At 36.4% G+C, this 17,198-nt stretch overlaps 1 protein-coding gene across 1 annotated transcript in view; it reads right to left on the reverse strand.

Moving 5' to 3' along the window:
* LOC137496953 (kinesin-like protein Klp61F) overlaps positions 1 to 17,198 on the reverse strand; it is an 87,716-nt gene that overhangs the window by 23,781 nt on the left and 46,737 nt on the right. The gene's annotated exons all lie outside the window — the stretch shown is intronic.

Below are 17,198 nucleotides of genomic sequence, written 5' to 3' on the forward strand. Positions count from 1 at the left end.
CTAAAACAGTTTAAGAACCAATATAAGATAATGGGGATTAGCACTGTGCGATTTCAAATTGTAAAATCTAGAAGAAGTAGAAGGTCAGTCACTTATATGAAGTAAGGCACGATCTTCTGAAGAGTAGCACAACACACGCAGTGCCGAACTTTGCAGTACCGCATCAATACTTCATTAGAAGTAACAAGGTTAGTCGTTCAGACACAACCGGAACAAGTGGTTCCAGCTAACATTTGACAGGACAAGCAATTTCGTCCACTTTTATGGGGTAAAAACTTTCACTTTACAATTATATTGGGCTCTACATTCATCATTCTATATTCCTTTTTTCTCTTATTCAGTTACAGACAATTCATAATTCCTCCCAACATTGAACAATGCACCAACGGGAATGTTAATCGACAAGAATGGCACAATATTCCAAAAATATTTTATCAGATGAGCACTAATGAATGATATCAACAATAGGTTTCCAACATGTTACCATCCAACCATGCTTCTTTCTAGAGGAATATTCCAACCCAACAGATCGGCTTTATACCACGGTTCCGGTTTTGTAACAATATACTTACGATATATGCGACCATAACCACCTTTGAACGAACCAAGTGTAAAACCTTCAACTTAATGTTCATCCATACAGTTGGAGAAACCTCAATTCACGCTGTAATCAATCTCTAGTCAATATGAACACATTCGCTTAAACTTTCATCCATACAGTAGGAGAAATCCATACACTTAGGACATTTTCTGGTCATTGTAAAATAAAATAATTTAGATGCTTCCTTGTTTACAAATTCTGGCTTTTAATTATTGTACATATAGTAAACTATGTAAATATCACCTAAAGCACAACTTTTGTAATTTTTTTTTTTTTTTAAAGCATAAGACCATTGCAGTATTAAGTTCTAATGTTTAATAGATTTAAGACTTGACCTTAAGAGATTAGTATTAGGCTGAAAATGCCCAAAATTAAGGCGAAACATTTTTCTAACTAGTGTTTATAATTCATGTAGGATTAAAGTACAAAATGTAATTGTATTGAATAGCTGGACACAGTAATTTTATTCTTGAAAGAAAATTACCCATTAAATTTAGTTCGTAATTTAACAATTCCCATTGAATCATGGCAGTTATTCTTCCCTGATGATGCGCTAGACAAAATTATACGTTACACAAATCTATGGATTGGAATGAGACGAGAAAATTACGAAAGGCCTCGAGATGCCCAAGACACAAACCGTGTAGAGGTGAAGGCAGTAATAGGATTGCTCTACCTGACAGGATTACAGAAGTAGTCCTGCACAAATCTAAAAGATTTCTGGGCTCGAGATGGTACAGGTATTGATTTTTCGCACCACTATGAGTCTCGGAAAGTTTCAATTCCTATTGACTGCTTTGCGGATTGACTATTTCACAAGCACGGTAGATAGTCAGAAATGTGAAAAATTCACAGTTTTTCGGGAGGTGTGGGAGGAATTTGTCGAACATTGCAAATCTTATTACTCTTTGAGTGAATATGTCACAATAGACTAAATGCTTGGCACCTTCCGAGGCAGATGCCCTTTTCGTCAATAGCGTATAATCCCGAATACCACCCGCAATTTCCCCCCAAAACATTGGTTCTAAATCTAGGGCGCGGGTCGTATTCAAGCCGCTCATCCTTGTAAATATTTACTACATTTACATTGAGTATTGAAACAGATTTGAATATGGATACCTTAATATACCACATGCAAATGGGCATTCAGGACTTATTGAGTTTTAGTTCCGTTATAGAAAGCAAGATCAATTTTTCTCAATACGGTTACAGTGGCATGTAAAAGCGAAATATAAGGTAATGAAATATGTTAAATCAAAGAATATGGGTAAATACGAGAGCCGCTACTGCGGATGCTCAATTGTAATTTGTTTCGCAAATGTTGCTGGCATGCTGCGTGCGCAAATAGCTGATCTCGCGGGATATCGTACTTTGTGAGAGTCAAGACTGTTGGTTACGGAAGTCTACCTCGCTCGCATTCAAGTTCCGTATCTCCCGTAGAAGTGCTGTCTCGATAGTAATGGATGGATTCAAAAAGGTGTCTGCGGTCATTTACTGTGCGTGAGAAATTTAAAGTTGTAAGCAAAGCTGAAATATGCAGAAATCGTGCCGTTGGCAGAAAGTGCGGTATTGGTGAATCATGTATGTGATAGGTGGAAGAAGGAAAAACTTCCAAAAAGTAATGATAATCGCAGAGGGTTCTGCGGGCGGAGTGCAGTGTTTCCGGAAATTGAAGAATGACTCCAAAAATTTGCGATAGAAAAACTTGAGTTAGGATAGGGTGTATCTAGTGAAATGTGTCAATTGAAACCACTAGAGATGCATAGAGGAGAAGAATTCCACCTAATCAATACTTGTTTATTGTTATTAAAAATACAGGACTGGTTTTGACCGTAGCGGGTCATCCTCAACTAACCACACATACATTACTATATCTAAAAAAGGAATATCATGTGACAACTGTCAGGTTGTACTCATGAGTAGGGCATTCATTAAATTGGAAATTAAGTACAGTATATGTTATTTATTTATGTGACATGCTTGAATGCACGTCTATAGAAGTGAATATTCCTGAAATTTAAAACTAACTTATACAGTAGTATGCATAAAAATTAAAAACAACATATACGTAAAACACTTTGATGCTTGTAAATGTGTGAGTATATGGCTTGCACCGTTTCTTGATTCTTCAGTTTGACTACTATGATAGTCTTATTGTCCATAACTGTACATTATATTAAAAATTCAATGGCTTGAATTGTGATACGAGTTACACTTTAAAAATTTCTTGATAAAGATTTTTGCCACCATATGTAAAGAAGGATAAACACTTTACATCTCTAAAGCGCAAAACATAAAAGTAATGTAGATTCAGTCGAGGCTTGGACGGATGTGTAGGGATTACAGCTTGCCATATAAAACATCCTGCGTCGTATGAAGTAAAGTTGTGTGGCTTTAAAGCAGAGTGGTGGCTCCTTCCCTTTTAGTAGTTGTGTGAGAGTGTAATAATTATCTGTGAAAGATAAGAATAAGGTGTGAGTGATACTAATATATTGAAGGAATGTCTTTGAGCCATGCGAGAGGATCTATATGTGCACTTACTGCTATTGTAGTCCTGAGGTTGTATATGGTTTGGGAGCACGTTGTGTACTGCTCCGTGTTCGTCTCTGGCAAACGCGGGTTGCTGTAAGGGGAAGGGGCGGTGGGGCAGGGGGAGAGGCTGTTGAGAGGGGTAGGGGTGGAGCTGGGCGTGTCTTCTGGCGATTCCCTGGTGCGTGTCAGGTTTTGTTTATTGATTCTTTTGAGATAAGCAATTTTTAGCAAAGGAATGACTGTATTGAAGATGATATTTGTTTTTTCTGTGATTTTGTTTATATTAAAAATTAGGGTTGGTGTATTGATCTAACGATATATAAAATTCTTGGCTAAAAGAAGAAATTAAATTCCTATACCGTAAAAAACATCTTAATAACGAATTGTACCATGCACACCTAAAGGCATCCCCATGAGCTACTAAACAGCAACTGGAATTACTTCCAACAGATTTCCAAAGAAAAATTAAAAAAACTGAATCCCCCTACCCATCCTAGTGGCGTTATTGAACACAATTTTCACCCACGTGTGAAAAATCTAAAAGAAACTGGATTCGATGAAACAGGAACTGTCATACTGAGCAAGGGACCCAAACATAACTGGGGAAATACATCAACTTTCCAGAACATCACAACCAAAGAGGATAGAATAGAATAGAGATGTAACTCAATAATGAATTTCGGTACCAAGCTACTAGGCGCTAGTAGTTTCAGTCCCTAATCAGAGATAGCGCTAGAGTGCGCATTTTGTGCAATACCTTACTGCTATTATCAACAGATAGCGCAGCGAAGTAACATCCGGCGCAGTGACGCACATCTGGTTATGCTTACAGCTCCCCTCCCCTCCTTTCCCCTGAATCCCAGTCGATTATAATGCAGTTCTACTACTTCCATGCCCAATACATTGTAATTCAAATATTTTTATTTCCAAGTACTTACTATGTTGTAAATAATGATCTGATACGCCTAGTTCGTATGGCATACCATGTTAATAAGAACATAACCTCCCACCTCAAAGCAGCTTTAACTTCAAATGAATGATTGACACATTAACCCTTTCCCACCCTTAGCGCCTGACTCTTCACTTTGCCTTCCAGTCCTTAGCGCCCAGCTGCATTATCTGCACACTTACGCGAGCTATGCGATAGTTTTGTTTTCTTTGGCTTTGAAGTGTTTATGAGGCATTTATGAACACGCAGTACGATCTACAAGGCTTAGGAAATGAAAGAAGAGCGATAATCTGTCTTGACGTCGCCTAGGAAACTGTCTTGAACTTCCGCGAGCGCGGGACAGCTGTTTCGTTCGTAAACATGGCGGAATTGAATACTGCGGATATTCAAACTGAGCTGAATGCAGGCGACGAAAATGACACAGAATCGAAGTTTTAGTGAGGGAATAACGTATCAATGAAGATAATTTTAGCGATAACAATTATTTAAGTAAAAACGGATTGCAAGCTGTCCACTTCATGGCCGTATCGATGAGTTTAATCAACAAATTAATCTAAAAAGCCACCTAATCGATACTTTATTTCTTTTGCCTTTGGCAAACTTAAAAATACATTAAGAAACACAGTACATGTTTCGACCACTTAGTGGTCATCTTCAGCTGTATATAAAAATCTTAGATGATAACATTTAAAAGCAAGCACATTGGATCTTATAACTATATCCCATGGGAATCCAAAAACTATTGTTCTAGATGCTTTAAATGAATTGGAGGATGGGGGGGGGTTGGGGGTAAGGAGATTTATGTGAATGATACTTAAATTACAGTATCGTTTACAATTGTGTTTAAAAAACTTAAATGATGAAAAACATATTTAAAACATTTAAAAGCGTCTATGGTAAAATTCTTTTTGATAAAATTAGGTGGCGTGATTAAACGTTCGTGTTTGTAACAATCTTCAGGCATTTGTGAGAAAATAATAACTTAATTAAAATTCGCGTCTATGGTGCTGTTAAACACTTTGTTTTTAATAAACACACTTAAAATATTCTAAAGTGTATACGGTAAGGCACTTATTCAAAAACACTTGTGCTTGAATGAAAGTTTATGTCAGATGCACCGGTCTTCAGGTATTTATTGTTTATATTTGATAACTTCCTTGAGTGATATTCTTGTGGTTAAAAGGGCGTGTTGACTGTTTAACTTCCGAGAATTGCTCTTCGGAATGTGATAAAAGAATTTGTGTTAGTCGTTTAACTTGTTAAAACCCTGTGGTGGCTTCTGTTATATAAAATGGAGATCTGATTCGGGCAGCTTGCCTCGCGATCTGTAACCAGCAGGAGATCGTAATATATTAATATATAACATATGATAAAAGTAAAAAGCTCCGAATTCCAAATAGATAGCGGGAAGATATTTGTATTCGAGATTGCGTGGCCTTGACTTACCTTATCTGGCAAATGTTTAATCCGCGTTGCCTTGGAGAACTGCCTTCGTGCACGACCTAGTGTGATAGCGGTGTGACATGGTCTGATTGTTCGTGGAATATTCCGGAGAAAGGGGAAATAGAGTTGTGTCGTCATCTAGTATGTCTTGTGAGGGGGGAGGGATTACTGGTTGTGTTTCAGTGACGTCGTGTTCGAGTATTTCATTCGTTTGTCTTGTTTGTTTACTGTTTACCATTTCCACGTATTTACTGAATTGTTCGTATAGGAGGTTTTTTGCGTTCCTTTCGTTTAGATTCCGTTCCCTGTTCTCTAGTTTATCGAGAGTAATGTGGATGTTTTCCAGGTTATTCATTAAACTTCCTTTATTAATCCTACTGATAATTTGGAGATCTTGTCTGATGTTAGTGAAATTGTGATTTGCCTCTTTCATATGAGCTCCCATAGCAGAGTATCTTCTGTATTTCTCTGCATTAACATGTTCCTGATATCTAATTAAAAAGCTCCGCCCAGATTGCCCCACGTATGTTTTTTTGCACTGGGTACATGTCAATCTGTAAATGCCAGATTCCTGGAATTCGTCATCTTTAAGTTTATTGACTTTATTGTGATTAAAAAAATCTGTGTTTTGAATTGTTGTTGGTTGAGAAAGCTATTTTGGTATTGTGCTTCTTAAACAAATTCGTGATTTCATAAATCCTTGGGTTATTAAAGGTGAATTTGACGTATTTCTTTGCATTCTCCGATTGTTGCTTTAGTTTAATTTGTTGTTGATATTTGCACTTAGTAATGATTTTGTTAATGAATTTCAAACTGAAACCGTTATGTAAGGCTTGTTGACGAATGAAAGATAGTTCCTTCTTTCTGTACGTATCTGTTAACGGGATTTCAAAGGCCCTGTTGACGAAACTGTAGTAGGCGGATTTCTTTTGTGAAGTGGGATGTAAAGAATCGCTTTTAATTGTAGTCGGTGTAAAAGTGGGTTTTCTGTGTATTTTAAACTGGAAATGGTTGTTTATCCGGATTGTTTGAATATCTAGAAAATTGAGTGTACCTTCTTCTTCTTCCGCTGTAAATTTAATGTTTGGGTCTAAAGTATTTAAGGTATTTAGAATACTTTGACTGCCATTAAGTTCTTTGTTTATAATGACAAAAGTATCGTCAACAAAGCGTACCCAGAAATCTAGTCCTTTAATGTGGCCTACTATCTGAGTGTATTCCAAGTGATCGAGGTATATGTTACCTAAAATTCCGGAGGCCGGTGCTCCCATAATAAATTTTATTATTAAAAGAAAAGAAATTATGGTTCAATACGAATTCCAGGATAGTTATGAAGTTTTCTATTTCAGGTTTACTGATGCGTTTATGGTCTAATAAATTAGTTTTTATAATCTTGATAGTGTCTTTTATAGGAATGTTCGTATACATGTCTTTAAGGTCGAAAGAACTTGTTACGTGAGAACCAGTTAATTTGAAATCTTTAGCGGCCTTACAAAACTCTTTAGAGTTTTTTATCGAGGTTTTGGTATAAAAAACATAGTTTTGGGACAAAAACTTATGAATAAATTGAGAGGCTTTGTACGTAGGACTTTTCCGAAAATTAATTACTGGTCTAATAGGTACGTCCTTTTTAAGTAATTTAGGCACAGCTCTTGCCTTAGGAAGTCCAGGGTTCATATTTACGAGTTTATGGACTTCTTGGTCATTTAACACGAACTTTTAATCACGCCACCTAATTTTATCAAAAAGAATTTTACCATAGACGCTTTTAAATGTTTTGAATATGTTTTTCATCATTTAAGTTTTTTAAACACAATTGTAAACAATACTGTAATTTAAGTATCATTCACATAAATCTCCTTACCCCCAACCCCCCCCCCCCCATCCACCAATTCATTTAAAGCATCTAGAACAATAGTTTTTGGATTCCCATGGGATATAGTTATAAGATCCAATGTGGTTGCTTTTAAATGTTATCATCTAAGATTTTTATATACAGCTGAAGATGACCACTAAGTGGTCGAAACATGTACTGTGTTTCTTAATGTATTTTTAAGTTTGCCAAAGGCAAAAGAAATAAAGTATCGATTAGGTGGCTTTTTAGATTAATTTGTTGTAAAAACGGATATCGAGAATTCGGACCTGATTACGATGCCGCGGCAATTCAGGTAACACAAATATTTAGTTTTGTTACGCCGAATGAGTATATGGATGATGTTGAACGTGTCCATAATTTCGAAGGAGTATTACGAGAAATATATTATTTTTGACATATGTTAGAAGGAGACAAACTATTTAGTGAGATAGCCACTTGCGTATATATCAATGAAGCATTCAAACAGGCACATTCCAGAAATACAGATACAGAATGTGAAGACACTTGCTCAGGGGAAATAGAAGCTGATATACAGTATACACTCCACTTCCAGAATCACGCAGTTATTGGTTTACAGGGACTCATACAACATGAGGATGTGACAAAAAAGAGCCTACTTTTGTATCGAGTTCCACAATGGGGGGGGGGGGGGAGGCGGAGGTTTGAACCAACAACCTTATGACTCAATAAATATGGAAATGAATGCGATGGTACGTTTTCTAATATTATTGAAATTTGAATACATTGTGATCAAATGTTTTTATTATATTTAACTTTTTCTGAAACAGTGTGCTCTGCTTCAATTTTTCCTAAATAATAGGTTGAAATCTGGCGATAAGCGGACTGAAAATGTGGGTGGGGAAGGGTTAACACAAAGCTGATATAACAAACAAGAAATTCCTTCAAAAGCAAGACAGCAGAGCACACCATATGCAAGAGAATGGGGTATCACATCAATACCCAAGTACCACATGAAAATAAAAAATAACAGAATTAAATGTACTAAGACAGGAAATTTATAAAACTACATTAATAGAACCATTCAGCTTTCAGCTCAGCCCCTCAGGTGTACTCAAACAGGAAATACAGGATATCAAGAGGACTGGCAAAGATATATTTCTAATACACAAGCACAAGGAACAAAGTTTTACAGCACAAGCACATGGGCACTTGGATTTCAAACAACACAAATACTGCAGCGTAGCACCATGGGAACCGAAGGACAGAATATGGGAACTATCGCTTAAAATTGATAAGTTCGAACAAGGTCAATCGATTGGGTAAAGTTGGATTCAATGCAATCCAGCAATATTGTCTCCATAATACTTGACGTGATACGACTAATTCTTAGTCAGAAGTGCCCACTGATTGAGGTTGGACTTGAAATACTTCACTTAGAGGCAAACTGCTGTTAATTACAAAATAAATATAAAAAAAAGACTTCCACAATATACTAATACAAATCACAACAATAGTCAAAACAAAAACACTAACAACAGTTCACATACAGTAGAACCCCGTTTATCCGAAATAAAGGGGGCGGAGCCACTTCGGATGACGCGTTTTCGGATGACACATGATAAATATTTTCACAAGTTAAATGTCGAAATAAAAATTCATAAACCTTGTTAAGCAAATGTGCATACTGTATATTAACATTAAAATGTTTACATAATGTTTCTCATTGTAAAAAAAATCAGTGCTTTTCTTTTGAATTTTCTTGGTGCAGCGCTGTCGTGCAGCTATGTCACGGCAGTGTTTATTCAACAATAAATCAGCTGGTGTAGGTTCATCGCTTTCTTCAACAAAGTGCAAAGCAACCTGAAATAATTAAACATTTTTTGTTGCTACTGAACTGAATACTGTATACAGTAATTTTATTACAGTACTGTAATTAAAGCGAGTGGTAATGTATTTAAAAAAAAAAATTCAAAATCAATCTTGCCTCCAATGCATTAAATCCATCATCTAATGTAACTTGATTGTCACAACTGCTATTGTCAAGTTCAGAGTCGTCTGCATATTCTTGACGACGAATAATAATTGCTGCTTGTTCAAGAAAAAAAGAAACTGTTCTGTTTTATGCTACATGTGCATTCTGGCATAAGTCGTAATATAAGAATAGGGTATGCCTAGTAGTTCTCAGCACATATAGCAAGAGAATTACTAATATCGATGACTAAGAATGAGAGGGTTAAAAGAAAATATTAAAATACAATTTTGCCACAACATTTCAGTTAAGCGGGGCTCTACTGTAAAAAAAACACTCTAGGACAAGAATTAACAGAACAACCTACTCACAACCAAAGCCGACAAAGATAATACTATTGTTATCATCGACAAGGATGAATATATAACAAAAACTAAGGAATGTTTTCAAGACAATACCTTTCATATCGAACGTAAAGATCCAACCACTAACATACAGAGAAATTTCAAAACATTACTAAAAAAATAAACCTTTTCTTTTAAGAAGAATCCATGAAACGTACCGTAATGAAGCCACAATTACCAACCGCCAAAGCTATCCCAAAATACATAAAGAACACATACCAATGAGACCCATCATAAATTACAGATCAGGCCTGACCTATAAACTTTCACAATTAATTCAGAAATTCTTTAAAAAACACTACGTATTCTTAGCAAAAAAAAAAGTACGAAATCAAACAGATTTTTGCAATATTACGAAAGAATTAAAGATTGTACAATACTATATCCTTGCATCATTCAAGAAAAACATGTATCCTAATATACCCACACAGAAAGCTATAAAAATAATTGAGTCCAATTTTAAAACTACAGAAATCTAAGCACCTTAGAAATAGAAGAATTTATAAAACTACTCGAATTTGCCAACAGCAACAACTATTTCAAATTCCATGATACTATTTATCAACAGCAAGGCCTACCGATGGGATCTCCTGCCTCAGGCATACTACCCGAAATCTACATAGAACATTTGGAGCAGCAGTCTATCAGTAACATAAACAATATATTTTTCTGGTGCAGATTTGTTGCCAACATTTTCGTTATCATTGACAATAGATTTACAAATGAAACCAACATATTTAATCAATTGAATACAACAGACCCACACACAAAATCCACTAAATAAATAGAACTATCTAGACATATCCATAACCAGACAAGAAAGTCACCTATCTTACAAAATATATAGAAAACCGACACATACACCTCTAATACAATCAAAATGGATTCTATTCATAGCAATATACACAAAAGAGCAGCGTACTACAGCATGATACATAGAGCATTTAGCACACCACTAACAACAGAAGAATTAAACAATTACAACTAATTCATGAAGTAGCCAAACACAATGAATATAAGAGAGAAATGATTAACAAAATTATTCGATAAGGAAAATTTCAACCCAAATCAAAACTAATGTAAACAGAAAAATCCAAGAAAGATAACGTACTATTCACTTTCAACAATACACATATATATCCCATAACCAATGTTTTCAAAAAACACAACTTAAAAATAGCATACAAAACTACACACAATAGTGCCAATATCATACACAACACTAGAAATATCAACAGTAATAATACAACCATTCAGGGGTATATAGTATAAAATGCAACAACTGTGACACCAGCTACATCGGATGTACTGGCAGGAACTTTTAAATCCGTTAGAATGAATACGTAACTGCCATGCAAACTTATTTTTCATCCATAGGTAAATACATTGAAGATTATAAACACAAATTCAGAAGTATCGAAAATGACATGCAAATTCTGAATATAAATCCCATGGGCCCCTTGCTCAATATAACAGAAGAATTAACAACACCAACCCTAATCTTAATATAAACGAGATCACAGAAAAAACAAATATCTTCAAGACATTCATTCCTTCGCTAAAACTTGCTTATCTCAAGAGAATCAACAAACAAAACCTGACACGCGCCAGAGAACCACCGCTAAAAAACGCCCAGGTCCACCCCTACCCCCTCAACAGTCACTCACCCGGCCGCTCAGGCCCTTCTGCTTACAGCAACTGGCTTTAGCCCGAGACGAACACGGAGCAGTACACAACGTGCTCCCAAACCATATATAACCTCAGAACTACAATAGCAGTAAGTACACATATAGATTCTCTCACATGGCTCAAAGACATTCCTTCAATATATTAGTATCACTCACACATTCTTATCTTTCACAGATAATCATTACACACTCACACAACTAGAAAAAGGGAAGGAGCCACCACTCTGCTTTAATGCCACACAACTTTACTTAATACGGCACAGGACATCATGACTCATCTTTTAATGTAAACAACAGGATTTTATATATGGCAAGCTGTAATCTCTACATTTCCGTCGAAGCCTCAATTGAATCTACACTACTTTAATGTTTTGCCCTTTAGAGATGTAAAGTGTTTCTTATCCCTCGTGTACATAAGGTCACAAAAATCTTTTAAACGAGAAATTTTTAAAGTGTAACAGATATCACAATTCGAGCCACTGAGTTTTTAATATAATGTACAGTTATGGACAATAAGATTTAATTACAGTAATCAAACTGAAGAATCAAGAAACAGTGCAAGCCATAAACTTACACATTTACAAGCATAAAAGTGTTTTACGTATACTTTTTAATTTTATGCATTCTTGTAATTTAATTTTAAGTTTCAGGAATATTCACTTCATATAGATAAGCATTCACGCATGTCACATAAATAAATTGTAACACATACAGTAGAAGTACGCTATAGCAAGTACAGCATATAAGGAGAACCCTATTATACGGACAATATGTTGCTGTCCCTTCAAAATTCCTATATTAAACTGTGTATCAAATGAAAAAGCAAGAGAACACTGAACAACTAAATTTAAACAAGCACAAAGACTTACCTGGCCAACCTATTAAAAAAAATCTCTTTCGATAAACGTTACGCTGAAACACTATAATTCCATAGTTAAACCAGAGGCAACGTATGCTAGTGAAACTTGCTTCGAATTAAATGTAAAATCTACAACAGACAAATTATAGAAAACTGATAGAAGAATTCTTAGAACAATTATTAATAAAAAAAAACCCACTAATTTGATGGACAGTGGAGATTGTTGCCTAACAACATTGTCTATCGTGAATGTGAATAATATCTACAACGCGTAAAAGAATAATTTCCTTTTTTTGTCACATATCAAGATTACCAAACACAAGGATATTGAAACAACTATTTGATTACTTTTTGAAAAACAAAATCAATAATAATTGGTTCAGAGAAGTTCAGGATGATCTGGAAGAATTGGGTATAACTCTACAACAAATCAAAGGCATAATTCTCAAACTAAAAACAGTTAACAGAAACAACATACTATATCGGACACACAAAGGGTTTCCAGGTCGGAGAGGATGAGAAAGTTCAGGGAGAAGAAAAAGAAGAAATGAACTCAAATGTATTGATTAAAGTGCTCCAATGTGGGCGTAAAATATGTAAATAATAAAAAACTGTGTATCATCCTTCGGTTATAGCGATAGCCCTATCACCGACGCATTCGTTGTTACGAGCGATATTTATGCACCCCAGCGATTATATTGCATGCGATCGATTATCTTCGGTATAGTTCCCTCGCTATGTTCATTACCTAGTTCTCTTGGCAACATTCAAAGGCGATGTTGGAGTCAATTAGTAATACCCAACGACTGCTATTCTCTAAAGAAAATTCAAAATGATTGAGGACAACACGTTTTTGAAATAAATGTATAATAACGTGGCAGATAGCAGTTAACTTGTTAAAAATAGCGGCTGAAGTAAACTATCTCTTAATTTTAAGGTTGTATACTGAAATTAAGAATGTGACGCACCTCAAGATATGGCAGAATACAACACTGATATCAGACGATGGTTCATATTTACTCGTGTCTAGTTAACACATGGGTGACGGGCCCCGAGAAATCTTGTAGTACGCTCGCCAGCGGTAGGTGACGGGCCCCGAAAAATCTTGGTTTTATTCACGACATTGTTTTCTGTCTTCCTGTGACATCTCTTGACCATATCTTGAACTATTTCGGACGTGCACATTGAGTAGAATAAATCGTAGAAGTATATCCGCCACTTTTCTTTCATTCACGGCCTCTTTTATTCTTTGATTTAGTTTTGAAATGTCGACTTTCTTTCTGCCGGTTGAGTCAATGACAAGATGGAGCGCCCGCGGAATACGGTGTTAGCTGACGACGATATTTTAGAAGAATTATATGCCGATGATCGTTCAAATGGAAATAGTCTAATGAATTAGTGGAAACTGAATGCGAGAGTGATAGCCGAAGTGATATTCAAGCCTCTATATGCCGTAATTTACCTAGTGTACTAGTTTATTCAAGAGATTCTGACAACGACAACGATGTAAACATTAATGATGTGTTAGGAATTGACGCTGAAGATGGTTTTGTAAAGGCAGATCGACTACTACTAGGGGCATTGAAGAGTACCCATACCAACTTTAAAGATAAAATATTGACTGGTTTAATATTTATGTACATTTTTATAATCAAGTGCACCCTACTATGCTTAGTAGAAAAATGTCCGGTCCACAGGGTATGTGACAAGCTCCGGTCAGCAATGTGTTAAATTTCGGATAGGCTATTCACATGTAAATTTCAGCGAGGATAACTCATTTCTCTACATGCGTATCAATTATCTTTTCATGACACATATATGGTTAGGTTAGGCGAGACCTTTTGAAGAGAACTCTGGAGTGATAACGTATTTCCCCGAATCCAGGACGACGTTTTTCCCCCTCAGAATCTCATGCGAAAAATCAAGGGTCGTCTTGCATTTGCAGCCCAACAGTAATGCATACCACTAGCAACTCCCGCTGTAACCACGCTACTTCTTCACCCCGCACACGCGTACGTACACACAAAATTCGTTGACATTAAACGACCGATTCTTTATTATACATCGCTAGCAGTGACAACCGGTTGTACAGTGCCTGTGTGTAACTTCACTGGATCTTGGGAAATAGTAAAGAGAGAATGACATTCTATGAGCCTCTACACAAACGTTTCTCAAATCTGCAGAATGACATCAAAACATACCAGCCTTCGAATTCTTATAAAGGCCAGAGCTACTCAGTGGCAGAGTTATAACGCGTCTACTGTACTGGACTCTTAGTAATATTAAATTTTATGGACAGCAAGAATATTTTCGTGATGGATAATCATAAAGATACGTTGCACAGATATTGTCAGCAAATTTTCAACGGGTTCTCGTTGATATTATGATAATTTTCAGTTAATGGTTATTGAACACTCGGAAATGTAGAATAATTGTGCAATCGCAAGAAAATATGGCATAAGCCTAACTAAAGCCAACATTTGGCATCAGCGTGAAGACAAAGATAAAAAAAAAATGCATTCAGTGGTCTGCAACAAGGACGCTTTAAAGAAGTCGAAAATGAAATTGTGAGGTACCAGTATGTGCATGAAAAACGCAAGGGCGGAAATGCCATACCATGGCGCAATGAACTCGTTCTTTGGTCTTCTAAGTCCACGATTAGGCCTATACATTGCTAGCCGCTGAAATTGGCTGAACCTGGCAAGTGAGATGCGCGTGTAGCGGTAGCCGGTTATATCTGACGCTGAGTAAAAGTACCATAACAGTTTTATAGACCGCACGAATATTTTCCTGATGTATCACCGTATTGTAGAGACACACGGAATAGGTATTGCCGGCAAATTTTCAACTGGTTCTCTTCGGTATTATGACAACAAATTTAAGTTAATCGTCATTAAACCCACGGAAATAAAGAATAATTTTGCAGCCGCAAAAAATGCTGCATAATGAAAGACAGTGTTTGACTTCTAAAATAGTATAAAAATGCAGTTTCGTCAGCAATGACAATATTGTTCGGTGCCTATGAATTTATTATATGAGCCACGCTTTTTTCGTCAACTGGCGGCATCGCCAGTGTTCGCGGATTCTGTTTTTCCGCACACTGCCTGTTGCGTGATATTACGGCATTCCTTAAAAGGTTGAATACAAAAGAATTCCGATTTCATTCAACTTAGCAATCATGAAGCGCACTGTAGACCCACCGCAGTAAGTGCGGAAAGCTACGTTCCGGAATACGCGGTCAATTATGATGCGGATAAATTTAGAGTTGAAATTACTCTGTAACATACTATTGATTTAAGCTGTAAAGGCAGTTTCGAATTAAAAGTCTGAATTTCGGTAATGGGGCCGACATTGTACTTCGAATTACGAATTATCCGTATTTCGAATTAAACAATTTAAATAACATGCAAAACTGTATCTCATGTTTCCGGGAACGAGAGCTGCTTCGAATTAGACGGGATTTTGAATTAACCGATTTCGAATTATCGAGGTTCTACTGTAATCCATCTTATCATAGCGTCAAGGTAGATCATATTCACACCAGACTGGCATAAGAATGACAATCTAGTAGAATGAGGTAAAAGGACATGCCTACTGAAAACATGCCATATAGCAGAACTTGAAACAATACCCGAGTTTAATTTTAAGACCATTGCTAGGATAAGTATGTGATTGGAAGTACTGGAGAGGAACCCATAAATAGTGATTCTGGAGATCAATACTTTGATGAGGAAGATGATGAAAATATAGGGAACGTTACTGAAGAATAAGAAAGTGTCTGCCAAATTGGCAGTGATGAAACTGATGAATTGTCACAACCTACTCACATAGGTTTTCTCCCACCCAAATGTTCATGGTTTTGAGGATACGAATTCAGGAATCACCGATTTTATATTATATTTCAGTAACAGTATTACAGAGTGGAGTAGCAATGGAGCCAAGCTCTGCATTCGGGACGCAAGTGGGTTCGAACCCACAATGTTTCACGTTTTTCGCTTCCAAGCGAATGGGACAGTTCCTATTTATAGGCAACAGCCAATTTCTTTCCACTTCATTTTCATCCACTATCATTCATTTGATCATTATCTTCTCAACTGAGGATGGCATCAGAACGGGCATCCTGCAGTAAAATATCTCACCTCATCCCTAACTCTGTATCAAGAAATGGGGTATAAGGGGTAGATGTACATTCTATTAATAGTATGAGTAAAAATCTGTAAAAGTGCTTCTTCCTTTAAAATAACCTGGCCCAGGGTTTCACATGTTCATCAAAACTTGGTAGTGGCTAGGCTTATACAGCAAGGTCGTGCTTCCACTTCGGTATGGTTAATAACATGCTTTGTCACTATTTCAAGTGCTTTAAATTGTACAATTTTCTGTGAAAGACCACATCCATCAAGTAAACAGTGCACATACTGAAGCAGTTCAGTTTCAACCTCTGGGAAACAGACGTACTCGATTTCTTGGAATTTAAAAAAGGAACTTTCCATTTACACCAATAGCAGACATCATAACTAAGTTACATTAAATTCTTGGCCAGTGGTAGGATGACATGTTAGTCCAGAAATTTAATTACTAATTTGAAAACTTGTCATAAAATTTTGTAACACTTCGCCATAAAACTCCTTAAAGCAAAGTCATGCTGGAAGGCAAATTACAGTATCAAATTACACTGGACTATCTTACATGCAATGTCCGCACAAACCGTGTACTGAAACTGCAGACAGTTCAACAGCGTTACATTCCGTCTAGCTCATTACGCCCGGGAAACCCCTACGATCAACAATTACCTACCATTCACAAAATTAGCTGTAACTAAGATAAGAATGGATTACGAAGAAAGTTCAATCCTGAGCTAACAGCAGGCATACATGTCACTGGGTGTATGCTGCTCGATTTATACCAACACATGAAGA

This window comes from Anabrus simplex, chromosome 1 (assembly GCF_040414725.1).
Source record: "Anabrus simplex isolate iqAnaSimp1 chromosome 1, ASM4041472v1, whole genome shotgun sequence".
Lineage (NCBI taxonomy): Eukaryota > Metazoa > Arthropoda > Insecta > Orthoptera > Tettigoniidae > Anabrus > Anabrus simplex.